This window comes from Haematobia irritans, chromosome 3 (assembly GCF_050003625.1).
Source record: "Haematobia irritans isolate KBUSLIRL chromosome 3, ASM5000362v1, whole genome shotgun sequence".
Lineage (NCBI taxonomy): Eukaryota > Metazoa > Arthropoda > Insecta > Diptera > Muscidae > Haematobia > Haematobia irritans.
Window position 1 is genome coordinate 16,520,294 of NC_134399.1, and position 21,632 is coordinate 16,541,925.

Here is a 21,632-nt window from a genome sequence, read left to right on the forward strand (position 1 = left end):
CAAAGAGTTCCATATTTCGAATGCCACTCTATACACCCTTTTCCACAAAAATAATAATTAACAAATATTAAAACAAATTCTTTGTATTTCTACGTATTTTTTTAACATGAAAAAATTAATTTAATAAATACAATGGTGTATTTTCCTCATTGCAAAAAAAAATAAAAGATAATTAATGTCAACCAACCAAAAAAACATAAGTAACTTTCATCACGCCCTCATTAACGAAACATCAGCCACAAGCCCACACATAATAATTGTTTACAAATACGCTACATTAACGCACACAATTAAATTTTCGTTGCAATTTACTTCATTATTTTTTTCACAGGTTTCTTCTTTTGTGCGTGTGTGTGTGGGGCCTTTTGTTTTTAAACAATACAAAAAAAAAAAATTAATTCATGTTTCCCAACTTATTTCCTATACACTTCAACACCTTCAACATTTATTTTCCACAAATGAGCATATTACATAAACAAATACAAATACTTGTACGTGTGTTGGTTTTTTTTTTTTTTTTGTTCTCTCAAGCTTTCATATATGAAAGAGGTGTGGGTGTCGGTACGTGTTTCGTGTGTGGAGGGGGCGCTTATAAGTATTGGTCGTCAATATTCACTCTTGACATTATGCTTGTACACCTCTGAAGCCTTATAGGCTTCAAAAACACACATCGTGACACTCTCTCCTACCTTCTCTCACTCACTCTTGTGTCTCTCGCTCTATGGTGAAAACTTTCATCAGCCATATCGACACCATCACATGTCTTTGTTTGTTTTCATAATAATTTCCATGTTAAGTTCGTTGTCAATTATTGCAAGGATAATGGTTTCAATGCTCAGCATTGTGTAAATGTGTACTTGTGTATGAGAAAAACTTGAATGAGTGGGCTGTCAATATGCCAAAGAGTGCGATGGTACGTGATATGCTTCAAACTATGTCATATACGGCATGTCTTTAACGATAAAGTACAGTGGTGATATGTATTTTAAAAGCCATTTGAAAAATCGCCAAAATAAAATCGTAAAACTTGCACGCGGTTGCCACACGAGCCAACAAAATTCTACCAAATTATGCAAATTTTACAAAACAAAAAACTGCCAAACAAAAAAATAGTATTTTCTCAAATTTTTGTTTCTAAAGAAAATTTTGTCAAAATTTTATTTCTATAGAAAATTTGTCAAAATTTTATTTCTATAGAAAATTTTGTCCAAATTTTATTTTTATAGAAAATTTGACAAAATTTTACTTCTATAGAAAATTTTCTCGAAATTATATTTGTATAGAAAATTTTGTCAAAATTTTATTTCTATAAAAAATTTTATCAAAATTTTATTTCAATAGAAAATTATGTCAAAATTTTATTTCTATAGAAAATTTTGTCAAAATTTTATTTCTGTAGAAAATTTTGTCAAAATTTAATTTCTGTAGAAAATTTTGTCAAAATTTTATTTCTATAAAAAATTTTGTCAAGACTTTATTTTTATAGAAAATTTTGTCAAATTTCTGTTTCTATAGAAAATTTTGTCAAATTTCTGTTTCTGAAGAAAATGTTGTCAACATTTTACTTTTAAAGAAAATTTTGTCACAATTTTATTACAATAGAAAATTTTATCAAAATTTTATTTCTACAAAAAATTTTGTCAAAATATTATTTCTATAGAAAATTTTGTCAAATTTTTATTTCTATGGAATATTTTGTCAAAGTTTTATTTCAATAGAAAATTTTATTTCTATAGAAAATTTTGTCACAATATTATTTCTATAAAAAATTTTAAGAAAATTTTATTTCTAAAAGAAATTTGCCAATTTTTTTTCTTTAGAAAATTTTATTTTTATAGTAAAATTTATCAACATTTTATATTTATAAAAAATGTTGTCAAAATTTTACTTCTATAGAAAATTTTGTCAAAATTTTATTACTATAGAAAATTTTATCAAAATTTTATTTCTATAAAAAATTTTGTCAAAATTTCATTTCTATAGAAAATTTTATCAAATTTTTATTTCTATGTAATATTTTGTCAAAATTTTATTTCCATTAAAAATTTTACCAAAATTTTATTTCTATAGAAAATTTTGCTAAAATTTTATTTCTATAGAAAATTTTGCCAAAATTTTATTTCAATAGTAAATTTTACCAACATTTAATTTTTATAAAAAATGTTATCAAAATTTTATTTCTATAGAAAATTTTGTCAAATTTTTATTTCTACAGAAAATTTTATTTCCACTGACAATTTTGTCAAAATTTTAGTTTTATAGAAATATTGTAAAAATTTTAGTTTTATAGAAAATTTTGTCAAATTTTTATTACAATAGAAAGCTTTAACAAACTTTTATTTCTATAAAAAATTGTGTCAAAATTTTATTTCTATAGAAATATTTGTAAAAATTTTATTTCTATCGAATATTTTGTCAAAATTTTATTTCTTTAGAAAATTTTATGACAATTTTATTTCAATAGAAAATTTTGTCCAAATTTTATATATATAAAAATTTTTGGCCAAATTTTATTTCTATAGAAAATTTTTGTCAACATTTTATTTCTATAGAAAATTTTATCAAAATTTTATTTCTATATTAAACTTTTGTCAACATTTTACTTCCATAGACATTTTTTTCAAAATTGTATTTCTATAGAAAATTTTTGTCAACATTTTATTTCTATAGCAAATGTTGTCAAAATTCTATTTCTATAGAAATTTTTTTCCAAATTCTATTTTTATAGAATTTTTTTTTCTATAGAAAATGTTGCTAAATGTTATTTCTATAGAAAATTTTGTCAAAATTATATTTCTATAGAAAATTTAATCAAAATTTTATTTCTATAAAAAATTTTGTCAAATTTTTATTTCTATGGAATATTTTGTCAAAATTTTATTTCCATAGAAAATTTTGTCAAAATTTGATTTCTATAGAAAATTTTGTCAAATTTTTATTCCTATCGAATATTTTGTAAAAATTTTATTTCTATAGAAAATTTTATGACAATTTTATTTCAATAGAAAATTTTGTCCAAATTTTATTTCTATAAAAATTTTTGTAAAAATTTTATTTCTATAGAAAAATTTTGTCAAAATTTTATTTCTATAGAAAACTTTTGTCAACATTTTAATTCTACAGAAATTTTTGTCAAAATTTTTTTTCTACAGAAAATGTTTGTCAACATTTTATTTCTATAGAAAATGTTGTCAAAATTTTATTTTTATAGAATTTTTTTCCCAAATTCTATTTTTATAGAAAATTTTGTCAATTTTTTATTTTACTGATTTTTTCAAAATTCTATTTCTTTAGAAAATTTTCTCAAAATTTTATTTCTATAGAAAATTTTGTCAAAACTTTATTTTTATACAAAATTTTCTCAATATTTTATTTCTGTAAAAAATTTTGTTAAAATTTTGTCAAATTTGTGTTTCTATCGAAAATTTTGTCAAATATTTGATCCAATAGAAAATTTTACCAAAATTTTGTTTCTATAAAAAATGTTGTCAAAATTTTTATTTCTATAGAACATTTTGTTAAAATTTTAGTTTATATAGAAAATTTTGTCAAAGTTTTATTTCTATAGAAAATTTTGTCAACATTTTATTTCTATAGAAAATATTGGGAATATTTTATTTCTATAGGTAATTTTGTCAAATTTTTTTTTTCTATAGAAAACTTTTGTCAACATTTTATTTCTATAGAAGATTTTGTGAAAATTTTATTTCCATAGAAAACCAACAGAGGAAAAGAATGTTTGTCAAATTTATTTGGGCAAAGCCCTATAGACTGCAAGATGGTTGGATGAAAGCACGTTTCATAATTACCACATTCCTCTACAGCATCCTCTGCTTGCAGCAAAACTATCAACCAATTTTCAGAATTTATTTCGGTATAAAACTGCTATCGTAAACCTTTTTTCGGAAGGTTCAAGTGTGGTTAACTTTGGGTTTAGTGAACTGCCTGAATTTATTCTGATAATTGGTTGATAGTTTTGCTGCAAGTAGATGATGCTGATGAAGAATGTGGTAGTTCCGAGACGTGCGTCCATCCAACCATCTTGCAGTCTATAGGGCTTTGCCCAGATAAATTTGTCAAACATTATTTTCGTCTGTTGGTTAAGCTACACCTGTAGTTTAGTCAATGCATGGTTTTAAGCTAAAATCAAAAACAACAATAATGATTGAAGAATAAACCAACAATAACAAAACAAAACGAAATTTTATTTCTATAGAAAATGTTGTCAAACTTTTATTTCTATATGAAACTTTGTCAAAATTTTATTTCTATAAAAATTTTATCAAAATTTTATTTCTATAAAAACTTTTGTCAACATTTTATTTCTATGGAAAATTTTGTCAAAATTTTACTTCTATAGAAAATTATGTCAACATTTTATTTCTAAAGGAAATTTTGTCATATTTTTGTATCTATAGAAAATTGTATCAAAGTTTTATTTCTGTAGATAATTTTATTAAAATTTTACTGCTATAAAAAATTTTATAAATATTTTAGTACTATAGAAAATTTTTCCAAAATTGTATTTCTGTAGAAATGTTGTCAAAAATTTATTTCTATAGAAAATTTTGTCAAAATTTTATTTCTATAGAAAATTGTTATCAAAAAATTTTCTTATATAGAAAATTTTGTCAGTATTGTGGATAAAGTTTTGGTACTAGTGTTAGTCATGCCGGAAGTTTCAAAGGAGCCTACTTCATCTTGCTCAAATTAAGTGGCAAATTAGTTGAACAAGTACATTTTAGGGCCTTACTTACCATCCTTGTAACTATTATTATTTATCATGCGCTATGATGTACCCTGTTTATTTTTAATTGGTATAACTTATACGCCCTAATGTTCCAGAATTATTATAAATCATACGACCCTAAGGTCAAACAGTTTTAAATATAATAAAAAAAAAACATTTAAAAAAATCACAACATTTTCTTTTTCGTTTCAGAATGCTTATATCACTGTGCATGTCTATACTTAAGGCGTTTATATTACATGCCACATATGATCAACCAAAAAACATAATCATAGCCATTTCAACGCAATTCCAAAGTCTTGGTGAGTGTGTAAATGACATTTTATATTTATGCAACAGCCATAATGTTGACACTAATATGTGACATTATTTGTGCGTGTTCATATCTACCTTAACATTCGCATATAGAAACACACATATGGACAAGGTAAAAATGAGTATATATATACACCACCAGAAATATATGTACATACCCATAAATACCGTTATGCAAACACATTATACATACCTAGATGAAGTATTTATGTATCATTATGGTTCGTTTTTTCCGTAACGAATAACAAAAAAATCCCTGAATATTTTTTGTCATTCTTTCTTTCCATCATCCCTTGATGAGATTTTGAGGTGTACCCCATGGATAGGATGTCTGCATTTGGTGGCTGGTACCTTGATTTGACTTAGGGCGTAGAAAAAAACACATATTTACTTATTTTCTGCCTTCTTCATTTCTTTGCGACTTTTGTTTACTGGTACAAAAGAAAATTTTGTTTACATTATTTTCCATTTTTTTCATGTTGCACAATTCCATGGAACATGATTATAAATGTCACTCACATTACTTTATGAAATAATGTCACGTATTATATTTACGAAAAAAATGAGAAAGGGGGAAACACAAATACAAGACCTATTCATGGTAATGTAGGAAGCAAAAATAATACCGAATATATGGGTTAAAATCCGGAGGCGAAAACAATAATGTTGTGGGGGAATTGTTTAGTGGAAAAAAAAGTTGAGGTTTCCTCCAATGAAAAGGAGTTTCCTTTCAGGAAATGTAAGGTGAAAATTTACGGAAATGAAGAAAATGACATGGTAAGACAATAGCCATTATAACCCTTGCTTATGGAATGATATATGTGGCGAAAAAAGGATTTAAGTTTCAACGAAAATGGAAAATAAAACAAAAAATGGTAGGAAAACATGAACTAGAATTGTTTGCAAAATCTTCAAGAAATGCTCTTAACTAATGTAGGAATATTGAAATGAAAATGTAGTTAAATTTGAAACTCTACTAACTTTTTAGCAAATACTAGGATCTCTGAAAGTAATATTGCAGGGGCTTCTATGTATTTGGATTTTTGTCAAAATCTTATTTCTATAGAAAACTAGCGTAACCCTGACCACTTCGCTACGCCTTTGTAGGAACATTTTGCGTTATCTTCGTCAATCATATGCTTCGTGCTGAAAACAAATTCGAAATGGTTTGAATTCTTTCAAACAAATCGGACTAATTGCTTTTTCGTTTATAGATAGAAATGCGGCGGATATGCAGATGTAAAACGGTCCGCCTTAAAAAATGTCGGGGAGATGGTGTGCCTTTTCCAACAAATTTTTTATATAATGTTCTGTATTCAAGTACGAGGACAATCTTCTATATTTCTTCTGAATATTAAGTGTGGTTTGTCACGGGAAGGTACCCTTCTCCGCAACATACCGGAAAATTAAGCACTATATTACAGCAACATAAAAAGGATCACTGTTTCCCGTCCAATAAATCGGAAAGAGCTAAAGTAGTAAAAAATTTGGACATGGAGAACATGCCTTTCCCGAACATATACTGGAAAATGATGCACCCTCTACGTTTCCTGCCAAAAAAAAAAATCTGCCAGAAGCCTCAGCAAACTCACAAAATTATGTACCGAAATCCCATTTACTTTAAATTTTCAAAATATTGGACAAAAGGGAACCCTCTTCCCACCTTCGCTCCACCCCGACCTGATATCGGAAAATCACGTATCCTATGTTAATTTCACAAACTACCCAACGATCCCAAAAAATTCCACGTAAATCGACAAAGTTTATTTCACTATTTCCCATCCCCAACTAGATATCGAAAAATCGTGTACCTGAATTATTTTAATCATCTCCTCCCACGTTCCCTGTAGATTTCAAGTAGATCGAAGAAGGTTAAATTTTGATAATTTTTTTTAAGGGACCCGATAAAATATCGACAAACACCGAAGTGGATAGCACCCTTAACCTTCCCTGAAAATTCCAAGTAACTCTAGAAACTTTCCTTCAAGTGTGGGGTAAGGAGAAGGTTCCTTCCCCGACCAAATACCCAAACAACAGGTACACCATATTGATTTCATTTCATTTGGTTAGACGCCCCTTCAATCTTCCTAAAAATTTGAAGCAAATCAGATAATTTTGTTCCAAGTTTCAAAAAGTCGGTCAAAGGGGGAGGTCCCCTTCACCGTAAACATATGAACACATCAGGTACCCCATATTAATTTCATAACCTCTCCGCATGTTCTCCGTAAATCTCATATAAATTAGAGAACTTTAGTTTTTTTCACTGTACTTAAAAAAAGTCGGACAAAGGGAAGGTCTCCCTCCGCGACGAAATATCGAAAAATAAAGTAGCGGATCTATGCCTAGATGCCAACCCCAACATTCAATGAAAATTTCAAGCAAATCGGTCAACTTTGGTCCAATTTTCAAAAACCCGGACAAAGGGATACTTCGCAACGAAGTATCCAAAAATTATGTTCCCTATTTTCACCACATGAGTGCCCTCTACAATCTCTGAAAGTTCCAAGTAAATCGATTCAGCCGTTTCCGGGCTTACCCGGAACATACAAACAAATAAACAAACATACTTTGAATTTTATTTCTATAGAATTTTTATTTCTATAGAAAATTTTGTCAAAATTTTATTTCATAAAAAAAATTTGTCAAAATTTTATTTCTATAGAAAATTTAATCAAAATTTTATTTCCATAGAAAATTTTGTCAACACTTTATTTCTATAGAAAATTTTGTCAAAATTTTATTTCTATAGAAAATGTTGGCAAATTGTAGAAAATTTTGTCAAATTTCGTTAAAATTTTATTTCTATAGAAAATTCTGTCAAATTTTATTTCTATAGAAATTCTTGTCAATTTTTTTTCCAAAAAAAAATTGTCAAAATTTTATTTCTATGGAAAATTTTGTCAAAATTTGTATTTCTATAGAAAATTCTGTCGACATTTTATTTTTATAAAAACTTTTATCAAATTTCGTCAACATTTTTATACCCTCCACCATAGGATGGGGGTATATTAACTTTGTCATTCCGTTTGTAACACATCGAAATATTGCTCTAAGACCCCATAAAGCATATATATATTCTGGGTCGTGGTGAAATTCTGAGTCGATCTGAGCATGTCCGTCCGTCCGTCTGTTGAAATCACGCTAACTTCCGAACGAAACAAGCTATCGACCTGAAACTTAGCACAAGTAGTTGTTATTGATGTAGGTCGGATGGTATTGCAAATGGGCCATATCGGTCCACTTTTACGTATAGCCCCCATATAAACGTACCCCCAAATTTGGCTTGTGATTGCTCTAAAAGAAGCAAATTTCATCCGATCCGGTTGAAATTTGCTACATTTTGTTAGTATATGGTCTCTAACAACCATGCAAAAATTTGTCCATATCAGTCCACTTTTGCGTATAGCCCCCATATAAACAGACCCCCAAATTTGGCTTGCGATTGCTCTAAGAGAAGCAAATTTCATCCGATCTGGCTGAAATTTGGTACATGGTGTTAGTATATGGTCTCTAATAACCATGCAAAAATTGGTCCATATTGGTCCACTTTTACGTATAGCCCCCATATAAACGGACCCCCAAATTTGGCTTGCGATTGCTCTAAGAGAAGCAAATTTCATCCGATCCAGCTGAAATGTGGTTCATGGTGTTAGCATATGGTTTCTAACAACCATTCCAAAATTGGTCCACATCGGTCCATAATTATATATAGCTCCCATACAAACCGATCCCCAGATTTGTCCTCCGGAGCCTCTTGGAGGAGCAAAATTCATCCGATCCGGTTGAAATTTGGAACATGGTGTTAGAATGTGGTCTCTAACAAACACACAAGAATTGGTCCATATCGGTCCATAATGATATATAGCCCCCATAACCCGTTCCCCAGATTTGATCTCCGGAGCCTCTTGGAGGAGCAAAATTCATCCGATCCGGTTGAAATTTGCAACGTGGTGTTAGTATAAAGCCGCTAATAACCATGCCAAAATTGGTCCATATCGGTCTGTAGTTATATATAGCCGATCCCCAATCACACAAAAATTGGTCCTATGGGTTCATAATCATGGTTGCCACTCGAGCCAAAAATAATCTACCAAAATTTTATTTCTATAGAAAACATTGTCAAAATGTTATTTTTATAGAAAATTTTGTCAAAATTTTATTTCTATAGAAAATTTTGTCAAAATTTTATTTCTATAGAAAACATTGTCAAAATGTTATTTTTATAGAAAATTTTGTCAAAATTTTATTTCTATAGAAAATTTTGTCAAAATTTTATTTCTATAGAAAACATTGTCAAAATGTTATTTTTATAGAAAATTTTGTCAAAATTTTATTTCTATAGAAAATTTTGTCAAAATTTTATTTCTATAGAAAATTTTGTCAAAATTTTATTTCTATAGAAAATTTTGTCAAAATTTTATTTCTAAGGAAAATTTTGACAAAATTTTATTTCTATAGACAATTTTGTCAAAATTTTATTTCTATAGAAATTTTTTTCCAAATTTTATTTCTATAGAAAATTTTGTCAAAATTTTACTTCTATAGAAAATGTTGTCAAAATTGTATTTTGCCAAAATTTTATTTCTATAGAAACTTTAAACTTAGTTATATACGTATTTAATCGGCCTTTTTTAGTTTAATGTATACCATGTGTGGACTATGTGGTATATATTACGGTGTTAGGAAGTTTTAAGATACCTTGCCATCGGCTTCAGTAGAAGTTTCTACGCAATCCATGGTGGAGGGTACATAAGCTTCGGCCTGGCCGAACTTACGGCCGTATATACTTGTTTTTCTTTAGAAAATTTTGACCAAATTTTATTTCTATAGAAAATTTTGTCAAAATTTTATTTCTATAGAAAATTTTGTTAAAATTTTATTTCTATCGAAAATTTTATTTGTATAGAAAATTTTATCAAAATGTTATTTCTATAGAAATTTTTGTCAAAATTTTATTTCTATAGAAAATGTTGTCCAACTTTTATTTCTATAAAAAAATTTTGTCAAAATTTTATTTCTATAGAAAATTCTGTAAAAGTTTTATTTCTATAGAAAATTCTGTAAAAGTTTTATTTCTATCGAAAATTTTGTCAAAATTTTATTTCTATAGAATATTTTATCAAAATTTTATTTCGTTGTTGTTGTTTTTTATTGCAGCTTAAAACCATACATTGACTAAACTACAAGTGTAGCTTAACCAACAGAGGAAAAAATGTTTGTCAAATTTATTTGGGCAAAGCCTTATAGACTGCAAGATGGTTGGATGGACGCACGTTTCGGAATTACCACATTCCTCATCAGCATCCTCTACTTGCAGCAAAACTATCAACCAATTATCAGAATAAATTCAGGCAGTTTATTAAACCCAACAAAAACCACACTTGAACCCTCCGAAAAAAGGTTTTACATTGATAGCCGGCTTATGCCGAAATAAATTCGAAACAAACATATCTCTTTTCCTTTTTTCGTAGGGTTCAAGTGTGGTTTTTGTTGGGTTAAATAAACTGCCTGAATTTATTCTGATAATTGGTTGATAGTTTTGCTGCAAGTAGAGGATGCTGATGAGGAATGTGGTAATTCCGAAATGTGCGTCCATCCAACCATCTTGCAGTCTATAGGGCTTTGCCCAAATAAATTTGACAAACATTCTTTTCCTCTGTTGGTTAAGCTACACTTGTAGTTTTGTCAATGTATGGTTTTAAGCTGTAATAAAAAACACCAACAATGCTTAAAGAACAAAACCAACAATAACAAAACAAAACAAATGGAAAATTTTATCTCTATAGAATATTTTGTCAAAATTTTGTTTCTATAGAAAATTTTGTCAAAATTTTATTTCTATAAAAAATTTTGTCAAAATTTTATTTCTATAGAATATTCTATCAAAATTTTATTTCTATAGAATATTTTGTCAAAATTTTATATCCATAGAAAATATTGCCAAATTGTATTTCTATAGAAAATTTTGTCAAATTTCGTTAAAATTTTATTTCTAAAGAAAATTTTGTCAAAATTTTATTTCTATAGAAAATTTTGTCAAAATTTTATTTCTATAAAAAATGTTGTTGAAATTGTTATTTCCTTAGAATTTTTTTTTTCAAATTTTATTTCTATAGAAAATATTGTCAAAATTTTATTTCTAGAAAAAAATTTGTCAAAATTTTATTTCTATAGAAAATTCTGTAAAAGTTTTATTTCTCTAGAAAATTTTGTCAAAATTTTATTTCTATAGAAAATTTTGTCAAAATTTTATTTCTATTGAAAATTTTGTCAAAATTTTGTTTCTATAGAAAATTTTGTCAAAAGTTTATTTCTAAAGAAAAATTTTTTTAAAATTTTGTTTCTATAGAAAATTTTGTCAAAATTTTATTTCTAAAGAAATTTTTGTCAAAATTTTATTCCTATAGAAAATTTTGTTAAAATTTTATTTCTATAGAAAAATTTGTCGAAATATTTTTTTTTTATAGAAAATGTTGTAAAAAGGATTTAAGTTTCAAAAAAAATGGAATATAAGAAAAATAGTAGGAAAACATGAACTAGAATTGTTTGCAAAATCTTTAAGAAATAATTTTAACTAATATAGGACTATTGAAATAAAAATGCGGTTAAATTGGAAATTCTTAATGTAACATTGCATGTGGTTCTATGTATTTGGGATTTTGGGTGGGTGGTCCTTTAACAACAAAATGAAAACCCCTTATTGATAACATTTTATCTAGGTGCCTGCCATTATTGCACGCCCATAAATGTCACTGAATACTCCTCGTGGGTGTTACCCCTTTTTGGTATCATGAAATAATAAATAATCTTGGAATAGAATCATCAATAAATGTTACTAGCTTAACTTATTCTTAAATTTCAAGTTTCTCTTGTTTTTCTCCCAATTGAGATACCATGGAAGTTTATTGAAATTGCATTAATCTTCCATAATGAACTGCATATAAATCCTTGTCAATCAATCCCCTAAGAAGAAATAATTTATCACCCAAGATTCCCGAGTAAAACCCTAGGTTTAATTGCAACACGTTAAAGGATATATTAAAAAAAAAATTGAGCACAATCAATCTAAGCGTCATCCCTAGACTCTACGTCAACACATTCCCCTGAACATTTGGCACCCCTATTCGCATTGATCTCCCCCATCAATGCCACAGATGAATAATTAAACGAACACTAATGTAATTAAATTGCATTTGGAGTTATTTACTCTGTTTTTAGTACATTCTCATTCCGTGAATTCCCTGGAGTCTATGCCCTACTTCACCAATGGCCGGGTGATAAAAAATGTCGAGCACTAAAAAAAAACAAGAAAGGAAAAGTTACCGCCTTTACAAATTGCACAAATTGAAATGAAACATTCCAAAACAAATAATGCCACGGAAAAGAACATGTCTCACAAAAAAAAAACATTGGTTTGGTGAAATATAAAATGAAAACGTTGCGAGCAAACACAAAACTAAAAACCCCGGCCATACAAGTGCAATCAATGAAATGAAAACAAACAGCACCCGTGCAATTGGAATTGAACTTTATGGTCAACTGGTGTGGCAAATAATACTTTGTCATTGCTCTAATTCGAACGATATGGCCAATATGCGAAAAGAAACCATAGAACGGAATTGGCAAAAATGTTTCTCCCTACACTTACAAGAATATATTTCTTCATTTACCAATAAAAGAAAATTATCTTAATATAAAATAATTAAATTAATAAAAATTAAAGAAAAAAAAAGTAAAACAAGTATATATGGCCGTAAGTTCGGCCAGGCCGAATCTTATGTACCCTCCACCATGGATAGCGTAGAAACTTCTACGAAAGACTGTCATCCAGAATAGAATTACTTCGGTTGTGGTATCTTAAATCGTTTTCTAAATTGTAAGTTAGTCCATACGTGGTGTATATTAAACAAAAACAAGTAAGTAAAACCTAAAGTCGGGCGGGGCCGACTATATTATACCCTTCACCCCTATGTAGGCCAAAATTTGTTTTACCATCTCAACTACTTGACATTTGCTGGAAGCTATATAAAGGAGACAATTTTTTTACTTCTGCCAATCGGACGGAAGATATATATGGGAGCCACATCTAAATCTGAACCGATTTCAACTAAATTTGGCACAAACCGATACTACCAAAACGTACTCCTTGTGCGAAATTTGAAGCAAATCACGGCAAAACCCTGGATTTTGAGCAAGTTCAAATCGGACGAAAGATATATATGGGAGCTATATCTAAATCTGAATCGATTTTGACCATATTTGGCACATACAATAGTATCGTTACAAGTACCGCTTGTGCAAAATTTGAAGTAAGTCAGGGCAAAACTATGGCTTTTGAGACCATATAAGTCCAAATCGGGCGAAAGATATATATGTGAGCTATATCTAAATCTGAACCGATTTTAACAAAATTTGACACACTTAATGATACCACTAAAGCAGATGAATTTTGGTCTTCCCTTGTGCAAAATTTGAAGCAAATCACGGCAAAACTCTGGCTTTTGTGGCCATATAAGTTCAAATCGGACGAAAGATATATATGGGAGCTATATCTAAATTTGAACCGATTTCAATCAAATTTACAAAGCATTGGTAGAATGTCAATTCTACCCTCTGTGCAAAATTTCACGAAGATCGGTAGTAAACTTTGGCCTCTGTGGTCATATGAGTCTAAATCGTACGAAAGATATATATGGGAGCTATATCTAAATCTGAACCGATTTGGCTGATATTTTGCAAGATTTTCGAGATTCATAAAATATTTGGATGTACGGTATTTCAAGAAAATCGGTTGATAAACACGCTAACTATGACCACATCGGGGATAAATATATATGGCAGCTATATCTAAATCTGAACCGATTTCTTCCAAAACCAATAGCGATTGTCTCTGTCCCAAGAAACGGCCCTATGCCAAATTTGAGGACGATCGGACTTAAATTGCGAGCTGTACTTTGTGCACAAAATTACATATACAGACAGACGGACGGACGGACCGACAGACAGACAGACGGACATCGCTAAATCGACTCAGAATTTAATTCTAAGCCGATCGGTATACTAAAAGATGGGTCTATGACCACTATTTCTTGGCGTTACATACAAATGCACAAACTTATTATACCGTGTACCACAGTAGTGGTTGTAGACTTACCTACACATAAAGATATGTGTAGGTAAGTCTACAAATAATTACGAATCGATATGGACTTTTGCACGGTAGGTAGGGAGCCAGAATTGAAATATGGGGGTCGCTTATATGGGGGCTATATACAATTATGAACTTGATATGGACCAATTTTTGTGCGATTTGTGGTCGATTTATCTGAGGGCTATATATAACTATAGACCGATATGGACCTAGTTAGGCATGGTTGTTAACGGCCATATACTAGCACAATGTACCAAGAGGCTCCAAAACCAAATCTCGGGATCGGTTTATATGGGGGCTATATATGATTATGGACTGATGTGGACCACTTTTGACATGGTTGTTAAATATCATATATTACCGCCACGTACCAAATTTCAACCAGATCGGATGAATTTTGCTTCTCCAAAAGGCACCGGAGGTTAAATCTGGCGATGGGTTTATATTGGGGCTATATATAATTATGGACTGATATGAACCAATTCCTGCATGGTTGTTGGATACCATATACTAACATCACATACCAAATTTCCACCGAATCGGATGAATTTTGCTCTTCCAAGGGGCTATATATAATTATGGACTGATTTCGACCAATTTTTGCATGGGTGTTTGAGGCCATATATTAACACCACGTACCAAATATCAACTGCATCAGATGAATTTTGGTCTTCCAAGAGGCTCCGCAAGCCAAATCTGGGGATCGGTTTATATGGGGGCTATATATAATTATGGACCGATATGGACCAATTTTTGCATGGTTGTTAAAGACCATATACTAACACCATGTACCAAATTTCAGCCGCATCGGATGAAATTTGCTTCTCTTAGAGGCCTCGCAAGCCAAATCGGGGGATCGGTTTATATGGGGGCTATATATAATTATGGACCAATATGGACCAATTTTTGCATGGTTGTTAGAGACCATATACTAACACCATGTACCAAATTTTAGCCGGATCGGATGAAATTTGCTTCTCTTAGAAGCTCCGAAAGCCAAATCGGGGGATTGGTCTATATGGGGCTATATATAATTATGGACCGATGTTGACCAATTTTTGCACGGTTATTATAGACCATATACTAACACCATGTACCAAAGTTCAGCCGGATCGGATGAAATTTGGTTCTGTTAGAGGCTCCGCAAGCCAAATCGGGGGATCGGTTTATATGGGGGCTATATATAATTATGGACCGATGTGGACCACTTTTTGCATGGTTGTTAGAGACCATATATTAACACCATGTTCCAAATTTCAGCCGGATCGGATGAAATTTGCTTCTCTTAGAGCAATCCCAAGCCAAATTTGGGGGTCCGTTTATATGGGGGCTATACGTAAAAGTGGACCGATATGGCCCACTTGCAATACCATCCGACCTACATCAATAACAACTACTTGTGCCAAGTTTCACGTCGATAGCTTGTTTCGTTCGGAAGTTAGCGTGATTTCAACAGACGGACGGACGGACATGCTCAGATCGACTCAGAATTTCACCACGACCCAGAACATATATACTTTATGGGGTCTTAGAGCAATATTTCGATGTGTTACAAACGGAATGACAAAGTTAATATATCCCCATCCTATGGTGGAGGGTATAAAAAAATAGAAATATATCCATATAATTAATTTAAATTTTAAATTATATTCAAAATAAAACTAATAGAAATAAGAATAAAAGAAATTATCCTAATTAATTTAATTACATTTATATTAACCCTTTCACTACCGAAATAAACCTAATATTAAAAAATTAAATTTCTCTGCTCTTTTTACTTGTACTTAGAGCATGTAGAACAAAAATTGTGATTTTGAGAACCTACCTCAATTACTTCAAGAGCTATATGAGCTTGTTCTGAAAACTTGATTCTTGAATTGTGTCCAAATGCACTCAAAAAAATATTTACCTGAAATTATAGATTTCACAACCTAAATTTTAAGATGCGAAATTTACAAAATATTAAGGACAAATTCCTTTAAAATAATGAAATTTTAATTAAAATAAAGTTTATAATCTTTGCTTCAAAAATTTTTTTTCATTAAATTTAAGACACAAGTTTTGTAAATTTAAGTTCCTCCGTTAAAGTCCCATGTCTTTGAATTAAGGCTAATTTTCCTCAAAGTAAAGAAACACATTTTTGATATTAAGAAATTGTCCTTAAATTAACTGAAATATTGAAACTTTAGATTTAAGATAAAAACGCTTCAAATAGAGGCTAAAACTAATTTTGAGGATTTAGGTTTTTTTTTTTTTTTTTTTTGGAATTAAGAAAACATTTTTTATTTTGAAGTATCCGTTATAATTTGGAGTTTTAAACTGGCATTTGTTTGTACTTGAGTACCTTTATTAATAAACCGCGAAAAGAGAATGAAAATTTAATACATTATATATGTATCCTAATTTTAATTTTATTGGTCCTAGATATAAAGCCAGATAGGTCGCTAAAAAATTTCTTTATTTTAAAGACGCCGCATCTTTGGCTCGGAATCAATACCAAAATCCTTAAGGGAAGGTCATAATCTTTGGATCCAAGTAAACTTTTTTTGAGTGTGGCCTTACGAAAATAAGCCCTATTTTGCCTGTAATATCTTTTACAGTGTGGGAAAAAAACCGTGAAGGTATCAGCTATAGTTTTTGTAAAAATTTCCATTTACTAAAAACATACAATAGAATAATTGTCTCAAATTTTCATATTTTTCGTCTATTGTTAAAGAAGTTTATAAAAATCTATTTCAGTTCTCACCAATATGGAAAATATTTATAACTTACTCTACTTTAAAATTACATCGAGAAGTAAATCGAAACTAAGTGGGAAAATAGAATTTGGTGTATTTTCCGAATGGGTTAAATTAAAAAATTAAATAGAAAAATAAATATGTTAAATAAAATCAATATTAAATTATTTTAAATATATATATATTTTTTTTAATTTAAAAGAAACAAAAAATTAAATTTTATTAACTTTAATATAATATTTTGTGATATAATATCAAAAAAAAAATAATTTATAAATGCTTAATTTTATTTTTTTTTATTAAAATTAAAAATTAAATTAAATTAGATTATAAAATAATTATTTGCCCCTTAAAAAAATCAAATATTTCTTACAATTTTATGACCAACTATCGTTCCTCTACTGTTCATTTATTTCGTTCCACTTGATACCAATGTCGGTTCAATGCTTTTATTTTATCGACAATAAAACTTGACATAGTGATTTTTTCCAGCTGATGCTTTAGCCATTACCGGCAACATTTGTTACCATAGATGGGAAAATAACAACAATGGCTTGAACAAGAAATAACCTTTGCCAAATAGCTCTATTGTCAGGAGTAAAGGAAACGGAACCAACCAAACAACCAACACATCCACACACTCACATACACTTAGTCCATAGCGATTTAGTTTGTTTTGTGCTACCAACAAATTTCTGAGTAGTTATATTTTTAGTTAGATGGTATTTTTCCCCGTTTTTTTTTGTGTTTTTGTGACGATCCACTAGATTTATTTAAGCAGTAAAATACCAAAATCTAGAACTAAACCCTCATTCAAGCAGTAAATCCCAGCAACAAATACCCGAAGCCAATAGAGTCATGGCCATGGTGTGCGAGCGAGCTGGTTAAGAAAATATTCCCAACCAAAAAACGAATTGAAATAGCTGCAAAAGTAGAGAAGTATGGGCCACAAACAACACAGAGAACAACAAAATCCAAAACAAAAAAGGAAAACACAAATAAAACTAAAACCAATGACCTGAGAGTTTGTGTTCTGCCACCATACGCAAGTAGAGTTAGCCGGTACCCGCGGCCATGCTTAGCTACAGATGATAGTGTGGCAGACACGTAATTTAAACTTGCAAACATATTTGCTCTTGAACAAAAGGAAACAGAAATTGAGTAGCATATAGGGACTGTCTGCGAGAGCGGGAGAGAGTGAAATCAGAAAGAAACTAATTTGCTAGTATCAACAACTTGGTCTGCACATGATAATGATGATACAATTGTAAAATAATCTAAAGTAAATGTTGTATTAAAGTTTTAAAACCATAAACTATGGAACTACCAAAAGGCAAAGAATTGCAGAACAGTGGTATTCTACTAACAACAGTCGTTCACCACGCATTACTACCCAGCAAAAAAATCGTCGCCAAAAAAGTAATGAAAATGTTCTTTTTGTATCCGGAAGTGGTGCAAAATTGACGCAAAAACGATGAATTTAACATGGGCTTGTCATAGGACAGAAGTCCTCTTTTTCAACAGCTGTTGGACTGAATTTGCATCACTTCTTTAGGTGTGATCCGCATTCAATGTTTTGGATGTAAATAAACAAATTCTGTTATATTTTGTCAAATAAATATTTTTTTTAATTTTTTTTTTATAATTTTAATGGATTCTAACGCTTGTCGGAAACGTTTGACTACAAATATTTTCAAAAATTCACAATTTTTTTCAGATTGGAATTAGGATTTTTTTCGACAAAATTTAAATGATTTCTATCATTTTATGAATTCTTACTCTGTTTTTAACCTATTTGAAACAAAACAAGTATATACAGCACTATGTTCGGCCGGGCCGAATTTTAAATACCCACCACCATGAACCAAATATTAGGGTTTCCTTTGAAATTTCAGGAGGGCTAGAGGACTTGAGGACACTTCCCGAAGATAAATTTAAAGATTTCACCTATGAAGACTATATCAGATTTTGGATTTATAAGAACCATTTTTGTTTGAGTTTTAGAGGAATTAAAATCTATTGTAAGTGTGCAAGAAAATTATGAAATAACGTCTTGATTTGAAATTTTAAATCTGTAGATTTTCACCCGAGAAATAAAATCTGGAAATTTTACCTTGAGTTCCAAGCAAATTTGAGTTTCAAGCAAATGATCAGTGCGCCTTCTACACCCTCAAGAAGTGAAGTCGGTCTATATGGAGGTATTGTCAAATGGACCGATAAAAACTTAATCCGATACACGTTTTTGTGAGCCTAAAATATCAGAATATTTACAAATTCAGGCAAATCAGATAAAAACTACGGTTTCTAGAAACCCAAGGAGTTAAATCGGGAGATCGTTCTTATGGGGGCTATACTAAAATATGGACCGATACTCACCGTTTTCGGCACACCTCTTTATGACCCGAAAATACCTCTAGATTTCCAATTTCAGGAAAATAGGATAAAAACTTCGGATTCTAGAAGCCAAACAAGTAAAATCGGGAAATCGGTCTATATGGGGCTATACAAAAATATGGACCGATACTCACCATTTTCGGCACACCTCTTATGGTCCTAAAATACCTCTAGATATCCAATTTCAGACAAATTGGATAGAAACTACGGTTTCTATAAGCCCAAGACCCAAAATCGGGAAGTCGTTTTATATGGGGCCTATACCAAAACATGGACCGATACTCACAATTTTTGGCACACGTATTTGTGGTCCTACAATACCTCTAGATTTCCAATTTCAGGTAAATTGAATAAAAACTGCGGTTTCTATAAGCCAAAGAAGTAAAATCGGGAGATAGGTCTATATGGGGGCTATACCAAAATATGGACCGATACTCACTATTTTTAGCACACGTATTTGTGGTCCTACAATACCTCTAGATTTCCAATTTCAGACAAATTGGATAAAAACTACGGTTTCTATAAGCCCAAGAAGTAAAATCGGGAGATCGGTCTATATGGGGGCTATACCAAAACATGGACCGATACTCACAATTTTTGGCACACGTATTTGTGGTCCTACAATACCTCTAGATTTCCAATTTCAAGTAAATTGAATAAAAACTGCGGTTTCTATAAGCGCAAGAAGTAAAATCGGGAGATCGGTCTATATGGGGGCTATACCAAAACATGGACCGATACTCACCATTTTTGGCACACCTCTTTATGGTCATAAAATACCTCTAGATTTCAAATTTCAGGCAAATTGGATAAAAACTGCAGTTTCTATAAGCCCAAGAAGTAAAATCGGGAGATCGGTCTATATGGGGGCTATACCAAAACATGGACCGATACTCACCATTTTTGGCACACCTCTTTATGGTCATAAAATACCTCTAGATTTCAAATTTCAGGCAAATTGGATAAAAACTACGATTTCTATAAGCCCAAGACCCCAAATCGGGAGGTCGGTTTATATGGGGACTATATAAAAACCTGGACCGATATAGCCCATCTTCGAACTTGACCTGCCTGCAGACAAAAGACGAGTTTGTGCAAAATTTCAGCACGATTGCTTCATTATTGAAGACTGTAGCGTGATTACAACAGACAGACAGACAGACAGACAGACAGACAGACAGACGGACAGACGGACATCGTTATATCGTCTTAGAATTTCTCCCTGATCAAGAATATATATACTTTATATAGTCGGAAATCGATATTTCGATGTGTTACAAACGGAATGACAAACTTATTATACCCCCATCACCATTCTATGGTGGTGGGTATAAAAAGGTAAAATTAACCATTAAAAGTATGAAAAAACCAAGTTATAACAAGTATATACGGCCGCAAGTTCGGCCAGGCCGAATCTTATGTACCCACCACCATGGATTGCGTAGAAACTTCTACGAAATACTATCATCCACAATCGAATTACTTTGGTTGTGGCATCTTAAAACTTCTTAACATCGTTTTCTAAATTGTGATTTAGTCCATACATGGTATATATTAGACAAAAAAGTTATGTATAATTAAGTCTACAAATAATTACGAATCGATATGGACTTTTTGTACGTCGAGAGCCAGAATTGAAATATGGGGGTCGCTTATATGGGGGCTATATACAATTATGAACTTGATATGGACCAATTTTTGTGTGATTGGGGATCGATTTATCTGAGGGCCATATATAACTATTGGCCGATATGGACCTAGTTAGGCATGGTTGTTAACGACCATATACTAGCACAATGTACCAAATTTCAACTCACTCGGATGAAATTTGCTCCTCCAAGAGGTTCCAAAACCAAATCTCGGGATCGGTTTATATGGGGCTATGTACGATTATGGACTGATATGGACCACTTTTGGCATGGTTGCATATAAAGGGTGATTCTTTTGAGGTTAGGATTTTTTTTTATACTACCACCACGTACCAAATTTCAAGCAGATCGGATGAATTTTGCTTCTCCAAAAGGCACCGGAGGTCAAATCTGGGGATCGGTTTATATGGGAGCTATATATAATTATGGACTGATAGGAACCAATTCCTGCATGGTTGGTGGATACCATATACTAACATCACGTACCAAATTCCAACCGAATGGGAAGAATTTTTCTCTTCCAAGGGGCTCTGGAGGTCAAATCTGGGGATCGGTTTATATGGGGCCTATATATAATTATGGACCGATATCGACCAATTTTTGCATGGGAGTTTGAGGCCATATATTAACATCAC

The 21,632-nt window shown here is 30.8% G+C and overlaps 1 protein-coding gene across 1 annotated transcript in view; it reads left to right on the forward strand.

Moving 5' to 3' along the window:
- Positions 1–21,632, forward strand: part of LOC142230234 (uncharacterized) — a 487,637-nt gene that overhangs the window by 297,946 nt on the left and 168,059 nt on the right. The window contains exon 5 of the mRNA XM_075300874.1: positions 4,943–5,052. The gene's annotated coding sequence lies outside the window, so the exon portion shown is untranslated. The remainder of the gene's footprint in view (positions 1–4,942; positions 5,053–21,632) is intronic.